At 38.7% G+C, this 12,237-nt stretch overlaps 1 protein-coding gene across 4 annotated transcripts in view; it reads left to right on the forward strand.

Annotated features, from left to right (window-relative positions):
* Positions 1–388: 388 nt before the first annotated feature.
* The window catches only part of ccdc136a (coiled-coil domain containing 136a), a 28,464-nt gene continuing 16,615 nt past the window's right edge, over positions 389–12,237 (forward strand). For 2 of the 4 annotated variants that reach the window (XM_002666937.8, XM_068217567.2), the window contains exon 1: positions 389–427. The gene's annotated coding sequence lies outside the window, so the exon portion shown is untranslated. Of the gene's footprint in view, positions 428–2,651; positions 3,417–3,897; positions 3,936–12,237 lie in introns of those variants that run through there. The other 2 variants (XM_068217565.2, XM_073943375.1) reach the window with 2 other exon arrangements.

Genomic DNA, 12,237 nt, shown 5'->3' on the forward strand with positions numbered 1-12,237 from the left:
AGTGGATGGGGTTAGGAAATGATAACTTTGATTACTCCTTTAATTCTTTATCGTGGTTATTTTTATTTTATTACATAAATTACATAACTGTTGACCCAGGCAGCTGATTTTGACCATGGATTCGTTTTCCTTTGCAATAATTAAATAATTAAAAATACATCAATATTTCATGTCCGTTTATAAATTTATTTGACAAGTGGCTAAATGGCTCCGCTTAGCGTAGGTGTCTTAATCACCCCGCCGGGGATGTTTTTTTGTGGTTATGACTGGCACGCTGCATGTTACCGGTTACATAATTTGTTAGTGAGAGAGAGATTGAGAGGGAGGGAGAGGAAGAGCAAAAGCAGGAGCAAGTGAATATTTCTCTCCTCACTCTGTGTGCTTTTCTGCTGCCGTTCTCATGAACATGGAGTCATCTTATCAGCAGGTAAAGAATCGCTTCCTCTGTTTTGATTTAGGTTACTGTAAGCTTCTGCTGAATGTAGACTTTATGAAAACTGGCATTTATTCAGTCTGCATGTGTTTTTTTGGTCTGACAGTAGTGCTGGTAAATGATTTCTTTACTTTACAGCATTGCAAATGTGCAATTAGCAGTTATATAAACTAATTCAAACGAGTATTTGATGTTTTTACTAAGGTTTAATATACTGATACCACCATACACAACGGAAGTGAACAATAAAATATGGCTTTAGTAAGAGATGTTATGATATTTTACTGGGAAAATGCAGATTGTGGTTTTGTTTGATTGATTGATTCTCCTTTCTGCACTTCATTGCTAATCAAATGGATCTTTCATGGACAGTACTAAGTGATGATTTCAAAGATTAGGATCATTATGTATATACAAAACACATAAAAATGCATTTACAACACATACAAATGTATATAAAAAACACATAAAAACCTATATACAAAAGGTATAAAAATGTATATATAAAACGTATAAAAATGTATATATAAAACATATAAAAATGTATATACGAAACATAAAAACTTATATACAAAATGTATAAAAACGAATAGACAAAAGATATAAAAATGTATATATAAAGCGTATAAAAATGTATATACAAAATGTATAAAAATGTATATACAAAACGTATAAGTTTATATACAAAATGTATAAAAAATTATATACAAAATGTATAAAAATGTTTAAAATAAATGTAAAAACATGTATATACAAAATGTATAAAAACATATATATAAAACGCATAAAAATGTTTCTACAAAATGTATAAAAATGTATAAACAAAACATATAAAAATGTATATACAAAACGTATAGAAATGCATATAAAAAGCGTATAAAAATGTATATAAAAAATGTATAAAAATGTATAAAATATTATATAAAAAACATATAAAAATTTATATACAAAATGTATAAAAACGTACATACAAAACGTATAAAAACATATAAATAAAATGTAAAAAGATGTGTATACAAAATGTATAAATTGCATAAACAAAACATAAAAATGTATAAACAAAATATATAAAAATGTATAAACAAAACCTATAATACACACACACACACACACACACACACACACACACACACACACACACACACACACACACACACACACACACACACACACACACACACACACACAAAACATATATAAATGTGTAAACAAAATAGATAGAAACGTATTTACAAAACCTATAAAAATGTATAAACAAAACAAAAAAAAATGTATAAACAAATAGTATAAAAAATTCATACAAAACGTATTAAAATGTATATACAAAACAAAAATGTACATACAAAACGAAAACGTTTATAAAAATGTATTTACAAAATGTATAAAAACATATATACAAAACGTATAGTGTATAAACAAACGTATAAAAATGTATAAACAAAACTTATAAAAATTTATAGACAAAACGTATAGAAACATATATACAAAACAAAAACGTAAATACAAAACAAAAATATGTATACAAAATGTATAAAAAAACGTATATACAAAACATTAAAACGTATATACAAAATATCTAAAATGAAAAACTCTTCATTGCTAATCAAACAGATCTTTTATGCTAAAATGGACTGGAATTTAGAAGATTTGGAGTGCCATTTATATTGTGCATGTTATATCATTACAGTATACAAATACTGTTTACTAGTAATGTTTGGACATCACTAAGTGAAGAGTTGCAAGATTAAGATCATTACAAATAGCCAGGTAAAGGTAAATCCCATTACATTACCACCTTTAAGCTCTCATATACGAAAATGCAATGAAATACTGAACGCTTTAAATCTGTTAAGCATATCCATCATGAATGTGTTATCTTGCAGCTGAGCCCAATCTCCAGTGAACATGCGGAGGGTATCACAAATGTTCATTAGGGGCTTTGAAAGCGATGATGAATTTATTCCCTTTTCCATTAATTAATGTGTTTCCTTGATCCTCCTCCACATTCACTGCCTCATTTCACCCCTTCACTCCGTTTTTTAAAAAGTGTTCTCTCTTTCGCCCACACAGCACATTGTTGTACCTGCCAATTCGCAGCACCCACACACACTCTCGCCCACTAACACCCATCCACACTAATGCAGTGTTGCCCTGAGCCCACACACATACAATTAACACCCCAGTAATGCAAAAGAGCAAAGATGCCTTGAGAACCGATGAGCTTTCCTTGAACTCTCTCTCATGCAGGCATGCATATATTTAAGTGTTGTCAAGAAAGTGCTAGTATGGTGTTTGCTAGTGGCCTAGTTGTACAGCTGACACCACTATAGGAAGGTTGCACATCAGGAGCTTAGGCAGTCTCAGCTGTTCATGTTGGATCAAAGTCTGAAATCCCAGACTCGCTTCAGTGATGGGGAGTTCATATCTCTGTGTGGGCCATACCTACCGATGTGGAACTTCATTCAAAAATCTCTGGACTGTTGCAGAATCCCACTCACTGTCCTCTGGTCCCCGATTTAGCAGGGGTTGCCACTGTGGAATGAACCGCCAATTACGCTGGCATGTTTTATATGCGATGGATGGCCTTGTGGACACACTCATACACTACGACCAATTAAGTTGATACAATTCTGCATGTCTTTGACTGGAAATCGGAGCACTCAAAGGAAACATGTGGAGAAAATGCAAACTCCACACTGAAATGCCACCTGGTCCAGCGTCAAACCAGTGACTTTCTTGCTGCGAGTCACCGAGCCGCCTGTATGGGAATTGAAAACAGTTGTTTCCTGTTGACCCACCGATTTAAAAGAAAACAAAAACTTTTAAGAAAAAGAGCTTAAAATAAGAGGTTCACTACGCACACAATAAAAGTGCCTTATAGTATCTACAAAGCATTGGGTAGAAGAACTTCCGGTTAAAACCCCAATAATAACACAAGACAATTAAAAAGGCACAATATCATTTGTGGGAAGACACGAGGAAGGTGAATAAGGAACTTAAAAACAGTAACAGGACTTTTAAAGCCTGGTTTATACTTCTGCGTCAAGTGACCGGCGTAACCCACGGCGCATGCAACGTAGCTGTATATACGTTTTTGTTTTGTATATACGTTTTTGTTTTGTATTTACGTTTTTGTTTTGTATATACAGTATGTTTCTATACGTTTTGTCTATACATTTTTATAAGTTTTGGTTTATACATTTTTATACGTTTTGTTTATACACTATACGTTTTGTATATACGTCTTTATACATTTTGTAAATACATTTTTATATATTTATGCTAGCCCGTAGCTGTGCATTTATACTTCTGCGCGCTGTCTCTGTTGGTCTCCATTAACACTTCCAAAACGCTAGTGGGCAGTGAGGTGTAAATGTTCCTCTGTGCTGAGTTTCTTCTCTGCTGTTTTGCTTTTCCTGAACACTTCTGGGATGTACAAGTGGCTCAAACTCACTCATTTTAAGGCAGGAACCGGCGGACGTGCAACAACTTTAACTATGAGGTAAACACAAAACAAAACTTTCCATCCGGAGCTCCTTCACGGGACTCCGCATTTGTAAACAATCGCTCCATCAGGCTCGCACCATTCACGCGGCTCTCGGTCCCGCCCAGACTCGTCAGCGCTACCAAGCCGACCAATCACAGAGCTTGCGCTACGCGTCGTTGCGACGTGTACTTACATTTTTTGAGAGGTGCACGTCAGCGATGCCGACGGCCACGGCGAAGGGCTATGCGTCAGCGCCGTAGCATACGCCGGCGTTTGACGCAGAAGTATAAATCAGCCTAAAGACAACAAAGGACATAAACCCACATGAAACAACAATCAAAACACGGCTACCTCTATGAGTGGTTCTTGACAGTAAACAAATATAAAACTCATCAAGGTAAAGAGTTCATCTAGGACCCAGAGCAGGAGACCTGAAGTTGGTGGTGCAGAGTCATGGAGCTTGAGCAGACTTGATTAGTGCTGGATTTGGGCCTAGAAGTAATGTCAGGGTGCACTCACACTATGCTATCCGAACTGTGCCCAGGTGCATTTCCTGGTTCATTTGACAAGTGTGAGTGCTCCGAATCGGGCCCAGGCGTGGTTTATTTGGCCAGCCCTGGCCTGGTTGAAAGAGGTCTGTCAGAGCGCAGTTCTGTTGGTCTTTGGCATGGTATGGTTGTAGTGTGAGTTCAAAGCACGTCTGAGCCCGAAACTGATGGTGAGGCATCAATTTTAAGAGACTGTTTCATGTGGATGTGTTAACCATTCTTACTGTTTAATGAACGTGTACGCAAACCAAATAGTGTTCACACCAGACGCAGAAGAAGCATCATGCGCGAGTGATTTACATGTTCAGTTAGGCACGAATAGACATCCTCCAGCGCGATGGCACGGCGCGAATGACGCAAATGGCACAGCGCGAACTGATCGATTTGCGCGTTTGACGCACTTAACGCGCGAGTTGGAATATCTAAACTTCAGCTTACATTCGCGCTACGTTAACCAATCAGGAGCTGTTATTGGTGTGCCGGGGGAAAATCCTCCTGCACACACCGACTGAATGCTTCCCTCATCCAGGTATAGTTTCTGGAGGAGTTTATGAACTCACAGAGCAGGATGCACCTCTGAAAGGATCTAGTGGACTCAGACACTGCTCTAAAGGAATTTACTGTGTTTTTCAGCCTTCATAAAGCACACAAACACAGTTATTTTCTCAATAAAGTCCATGTTAACCATTTAGCAACGAAGCTAGAGTCACCGGGCAGACAGAAGCCCTGCCCATCACGCGAATCCGCGTCTGTTCTGAAGTGAATTTGAACTAAAGCAATCTCCACTGTGCTGAGCGAGAGCGCTTCTCTTCCTGTTAAACTGAACAGTCGCATCATCGATGACGTAAGCATGCTCAGGTTGAGAAGGCAAAATGCAGTGTGAGTGCAGGCCGTTGGGGAGAGGGGAGTGGGGACAAGCATGCTTTGGCACAGTTCAAGGCAACTGTACCTAGTGTGAGCACGCCCTCAGACCTGGACATGGGCCTTAGGGTGGACTGAATCAGGGAGCGGTGGACTTGGAGCAGGTTTGTATCTGGACATTGGTCTAAGTGCAGAGATGCACCTGGAACTGGGCCACCAGAGTTATGGTGGATTGAATCAGGGATTGATGGACTTTGATCAGTTCTGGACCTTAGACTTGGTGCAGCAGTGGACATGGACCTACAGTATGTTGACATAGACTAGTGTGTAGAAGTGTAGCCACCATCATATGGAAGTGAAACAATTGTCTAATTTGCCCAAAACTTGTAACCCTGTGTGGTCAAATATTCCATGAAGGAAACTCCAGAATATTCAGAGCTGCATGCTGGAGGGCTCCCAGTGAATTGAGGGCCCTGTCTGGAGACTATGCAATAAACATAATTCAATCGTTCCACATACCCCATACCACTCTGGTCCCAGCCACGCGATCTGAACACTGTGATCTTTCTAAAGGTGCAAATTCAAAACTCTGGCTGCGTCTAAAAGATTAAGCAGCTGACTTTGTTGCCTTGCTTCCCTATCAGTGAACCTTTAGGCAGCATTTGTGCAGGAAGGCATCTCATAAAACTGATTTAAGGCAGACTTCTGAGACAACATAATGATTTAATTATGTACACCAATTTCGTAATCAGGCGAGGCAGTGGTGCAGTATGTAGTGCTGTCACCTCACAGCAAGAAGGTCGCTGGTTCGAATCTCAGCTCAGTTGGCGTTTCTGTGTGGAGTTTGCATGTTCTCCCTGCCTTTGCGTGGGTTTCCTCCTAGTGCTCCGGTTTCCCCCACAGTCCAAAGACATGCGGTACAGGTGAATTGCGTAGGCTAAATTGTCTGTAGTGTATGAGTGTGTGGATGTGTGTGTGGATGTTTCCCAGAGATGGATTGCGGCTGGAAGGGCATTCGCTGCGTAAAAACTTGCTGGATAAGTTGGCGGTTCATGCCGCTGTGGCGACTCCAGATTAATAAAGGGACTAAGCCGACAAGAAAATGAATGAATGAATTTCGTAATCACTTAGGGAATGTTTGCGTGCTACATTACTAACTAAGGGTGATTAAGTGTAACCAGAAGAGGAAGAAAAAGGAAATCGTTGGTCAAACGTATGACACCCAAGCAGTGCTTCCTGTTTATCTTTTATTGGCTCAACTGTCAGTAAGGATATGCAAAGCATTGTGGGACATTGAAAGCAGCGAAAAACACACCTATGCCGACTTTGAACTTTGATCTAGGATTCAAATGTGCCTTTATGCCTTCGCATTCTTGTAATTCGTCACTGTACTTTCCAATACAGGCTGGTTTATTCTTCTGCGTCAAGCACATGCGTATGCTATGGTGCAGCCTACGCGTGGACGCATAGCCTTTGCCGTCGCTGACGTGCAACTTTTTAAAAAATAAAACTACACGTTGCAACAAAGCGTAGCGCAAGCTCTGTGATTGGTCGGCTTGGAAGCGCTGACGAGTGGGCAGAACCGAGCGCCGTGCGAGTCCATTGGAGAGACTAAGCTGAAGGAAATTTAATGAATGAATGATAGACTGAATAATAGAATGAATGAATGATATAAAACATGTCTGATTTCAGGAGACACTTCAGGCATCAGAGACTGGTCTTAGAGCTGTATTTTCTGTTAGCCTTAAGCAGTGGTCTTTCTTTCTTTTTTCTCTTTCTTTCTTTCTTTCTTTCTTTCTTTCTTTCTTTCTCCATTCATCTATATATTCTATAACCATCCAGTTGTTTTTTCATTCATCCATCCATCCATACTTTTGTGTGTCCATCCATCATCCATCCATCTATCTTTTTTCAATACATCCATCCATTCAAATATCCATCCATCCATCCAGTTGCCAGTCCATCCATCCATCTATCATTTTCCATCCATCATTCATTCTTTTGTCCATTGTTTATTTTGTTCCACCCACCCATCTTTGTTTTTTATCCATCCATCCATCCATCCATCCATCCATCCATCCATCCATCCATCCATCCATCCATCTCTCTTTTCTTTTTTCTTTCTTTCTTTCTTTCTTTCTTTCTTTCTTTCTTTCTTTCTTTCTACCAATCCATCTCTTTCTTTCCATTTTTCTTTTCTACCATCCACCTGTTTTTCTATCCATCCATACATCCATCCATCCATCCACCCATCCACAATCCATCTCTCTTTTCTTTCTTTCTTTCTTTCTTTCTTTCTTTCTTTCTTTCTTTCTTTCTTTCTTTCTTTCTTTCTTTCTTTCCACCAATCCTTCTTTTTCTTTCTTTCCATTTTTCTTTTCTATCCATCTATCCATCCATCCATCCATAATCCATCTCTCTTTTCTTTCTTTCTTTCTTTCTTTCTTTCTTTCTTTCTTTCTTTCTTTCTTTCTTTCTACCAATCCATCTCTTTCTTTCTTTCCATTTTTCTTTTCTATCCATCCATCCATCCATCTTTTTTTTCAATACACCAATTCAAACATCCCTCCATTCAAATATCTATCTATCCATCCATCTGTTTTTTTGTCTGTCCAAATATCCATCCATCATTTTCCGTCCATCGTTCACTCTTTTGTACATCATTCTTCCTTTTTTCCACCCATCCATCCATGACAAAATCTCTAAGTAGTCAAGTTATTTATTGCAGTATATGTTCGTAATAGATTCAATCTTTGAGCCTGCAGTTCTTCGTAGTGCTTAATATGTCTTTTGTAGATGTAGTAATGTGTCCTTTTGTAATCTGATTATGTTTTAGACTGAATGGCATGATCATTTTAATGATCTCTGCTTGTAATATAGATGCTATTGTCAGAACAGATGTTGCATCAGTGTCTTCAAACCCTGATGCCACAAGCATATTCTTTTTAATACCAAAAGGGGAGTTTTATTTTTTCAGTGGCATAGGGGAACAGAAGATGTGAATCACTTCTTCCCTTTTGATTTTGTCAATCCAAATGAGTTGTGTCTGCTTTCATCTTGTTCTCGTCCTCTGCTTTGGTGCTCAAAGGGTTTTTGATGTGCTGCTGTGGGTTACTGTGAACACGAGGAGCGGCTTCAAAGAATGGCGGAGGGGGTGGCATAGATTATTCATGGACGCCTACTCTGCTACACAAATACAAGATTTGAACAAACACTACACACATACACCTTTTTATGAGTATTTTTTTTTTAGAAGAATGTAATTTGCTTTATTTTACGAAGCAATTTTCCAATTAAGGACAAGATTAAGCTCTTTTTGGTAGGCAGTTTTCCCCTCATGTCATAAATAGGCACGTACATACAGCTGAAGACAAAATTATTCACCCTCCTGTGATTTTTTTTTTCCTCTCTGTTTTTGAATATTTCCCAAATGATAGAGGAATGATTTTTTTTCACAGTATTTTCCTAATTCCTAATATTTATTCATCTGGACAAAGTCTTACTTGTTTTATTTCGGCTTTGGAAAAAAATTGGAATAAAAAAAATATATAAGGTCAATATTATTAGCACCCTTAAGCAATATATATATTTTTCGATTGTCCACAGAACAAACCACTGTTATACAATGACTTGCCTAATTATGCTACCTTGCCTAAATAACCTACATTACCCGGCCACTTTATTAGGTACACCTATCCAACTGCTCGCTAACCTAAATTTCTAATCAGCCTATCACTTGGCAGCAACTCAATGCATTTAGGCGTGTAGACATGGTCAAGACGATCTGCTACAGTTCAAACCGAGCACCAGAATGGGGATCAAAGGTGATTTAAGTGACTTTGAACATGGCATGGTTGTTGTTGCTAGACAGGCTGTTCTGAGTATTTCAGAAACTGCTGATCTACTGGGATTTTCACGCACAACTATCTCTAGGGTTTACAGAGAATGGTCCGACAAACAGGAAATATCCAGTGAGCGGCAGTTCTGTGGGCGCAAATGCCTTGTTGATGCCAGAGGTCAGAGGAGAATGGCCAGACTGGTTCCAGCTGATAGAAAGGCAACAGTAACTTAAATAAGCACTCGCTACAACCGAGGTCTGCAGAAGAGCATCTCTGAACACACAACACGTCCAACCTTGAGGCGGATGGGCTACAGCAGCAGAAGACCACACCGGGTGCCGCTCCTGTCAGCTAAGAACAGGAAACTGAGACTACAATTCACACAGGCTCACCAAAACTGGACAATAGAAGATTGGAGAAACGTTGCCTGCTCTGATGAGTCTCCATTTCTGCTGACACATTCGGATGTCGGGTCAGAATTTAGCATCAACAACATGAAAGCATGGATCCATCCTGCCTTGTAGCAACCCATCTTCTGATTGCTACTTCCATCAGAATGCAGCTCCATGTCATAAAGCGTGAATCATCTCAGACACAAAATGGCCTCCACAGTCACCAGATCTCAATGCAATAGAGCACCTTTGGGGTGTGGTGAAACGGGAGATTCACATCATGGATGTGCAGCCGACAAATCTGCAGCAACCACGTGATACTATCATGTCAATATGGAGCAAATTCTCTGAGGAATATTTCCAGTACCTTGTTGAATCTACGCCACGAAGGATTAAGGCAGTTCTGAAGGCAAAGAGGGGTCCAACCCGGTACTAGTGAGATATACCTAATAAAGTGGCCGGTGAGTGTAGTTAAGCCTTTAAATGTCACTTTAAGCTGAATGATGTAGCATCTTGAAAAATATCTAAAATATCTTTTATCATGGCAAAGATAAAATAAATAAATTATTTAAACTATTTTGTTTAGAGTTGAAACAAAAATTGGGGAAAGAAATATAGAAGGGGTCTATTAATTCTGACTTCAACTGTATATAACACATCTACCGGAGAAATACTCAGGGAAATATGTTTATAACATAATAACTGCAGTGATGAATCAAACGGTATCTTTATGAGTAACGTGATGAGTTCAACGATGTCAAATCCACAAAACGACAAGCTAGAAAAGAGCAAATAAAAAAGGTTTACACGCTGTGGAGTGGATCATAAGTCTAACATCACAAATACAGCGAACACTCTGCGCTTCCTTTGATGCATCGCTTCATTTCCTAGTCACAACTCGACTTGATCAAACTTTAATGAAACATCCTCTTCCCAGCGACAGATTAATCCCTTCACGGATGAGAATATTCCCACACTGACGTCAGAATTTAGAGACGTCTGACTGGATTTGTTCGTCATTACTGCCATCACGGCTCAGAGTGTAGCGAGCAGAAAGAACTGCTTAATTATTTAAAGATTTGAATGTCGTTAATGGCTTTCTGTAATTAATTCCTTAAATTTAATACGCGGGCTGAAATTTATGCGAGATCTTTGTCTCTCCTTCCTCTGTCTGCACGCCGGCTGTTAAATGTACCGTCGGCTTTTCACTTCAGCGACTTGACGGCTTTCCTGGCTTGTCAGATTTTCTGACACTCCAGAAGTTCTTCTCTGACACTTTCAAACAAACAAATCAAATCTGCTCTTCACTGCTGGCAAAAAAAAAAAAACACACAACTTCAAATACTGATGGATGAATTTGTCCTTAAAAGAGTGCACTGACACAACCCATCACATCTTTACAATCCTTTATTTATGCATGGAATCTGAAATGTGAAATTCTTTATAAAGAACTGACCCTATACGCTTATTTCACACGGCCGCCATTAAAAAAACGAAAGTGATGCTGCATTAGGAAGAAACCTGTAAGTATAGGTGAATTACCATGTTTGTAAACATTCAGGATGCGCGCGCAGCGAGGTTGCAGAAAAAACTGGGAGCGAGGGAATGACATGTTTTAGAGTTTGTTGTTGTCTTAGAAATAAGTTATATTGATTACATATTATATGTGTATATATATATATATATATATATATATATATATATATATATATATATATATATATATATATATATATATATATATATATATTATTTAGACGACACGGTGGCACAGCAGATAGTGCTGTTGCCTTAGCAAGAAGGGCGCTGGTTCGAGTCTTGGCTGGGTCAGTTGGCATTTCTGTGTGGAGTTTGCATGTTCTCCCCGTGATCACGTGGGCTTCTTTCGGGTGCTCCGGTTTCCCCCAGAAGTCCAAAGACATGCGGTACAGGGGAATTGGGTAGGCTATAACATATCAATTGCCCATTAAGCCAACAGGTGGTGCTGCAGACATTAAATGCATGAAATCCCTCAGAACTCCTAAAAAAACATTTGCCATATACTCAAGGGTCTTATATAATTGTTATTCATCGTTCAAGACAAATTCCAGAACATCTTGGCAGTGCACAAGTTTAAACTAGAAAAAAATGAAAAAATTAAAATAAATAAATGAGTTTGTCCTTGATGAAGTGAATCAACACAAGACAGGACAAGGTCAAACTCAAACAAAATGCTAAATATTTACAACAAAACAAAAAAAAAGGTAAAGGTAATCAAGATTGTATTAGAATCCCATGAAGCAAAAATAAATAAATAAATAAATACACACAAAAATTGCATGTGACAGGACAATTCATTAATGCTTTGCATGCTCCTCTTCGCCACAAGATGGAGCCATCAACATGACAATTTACAGTATGTAAAGCAGTTAAGCAGAAGGCTGTTGAATATTCAGTCATTTTCCTCCAGCTTAGTCCCTTTATTCATCAGGGGTCGCCACAGCGGAATGAACCGCCAACTTATCCAGCATGTTCTATGCAGTGGATGCCTTTCCAGCTGCAACCCAGTATTGGGAAACACCCATAAACACTCAAATTTAGCTTATTCCATTCAGCTATAGTGCATGTGTTTAGACTGTGGGGGAAACTGGAGCACCTGAAGGAAGTGCACACAAACACGGAGAGAACATGCAAACTC

This window comes from Danio rerio, chromosome 25 (genome assembly GCF_049306965.1).
Source record: "Danio rerio strain Tuebingen ecotype United States chromosome 25, GRCz12tu, whole genome shotgun sequence".
Classification (NCBI taxonomy): domain Eukaryota; kingdom Metazoa; phylum Chordata; class Actinopteri; order Cypriniformes; family Danionidae; genus Danio; species Danio rerio.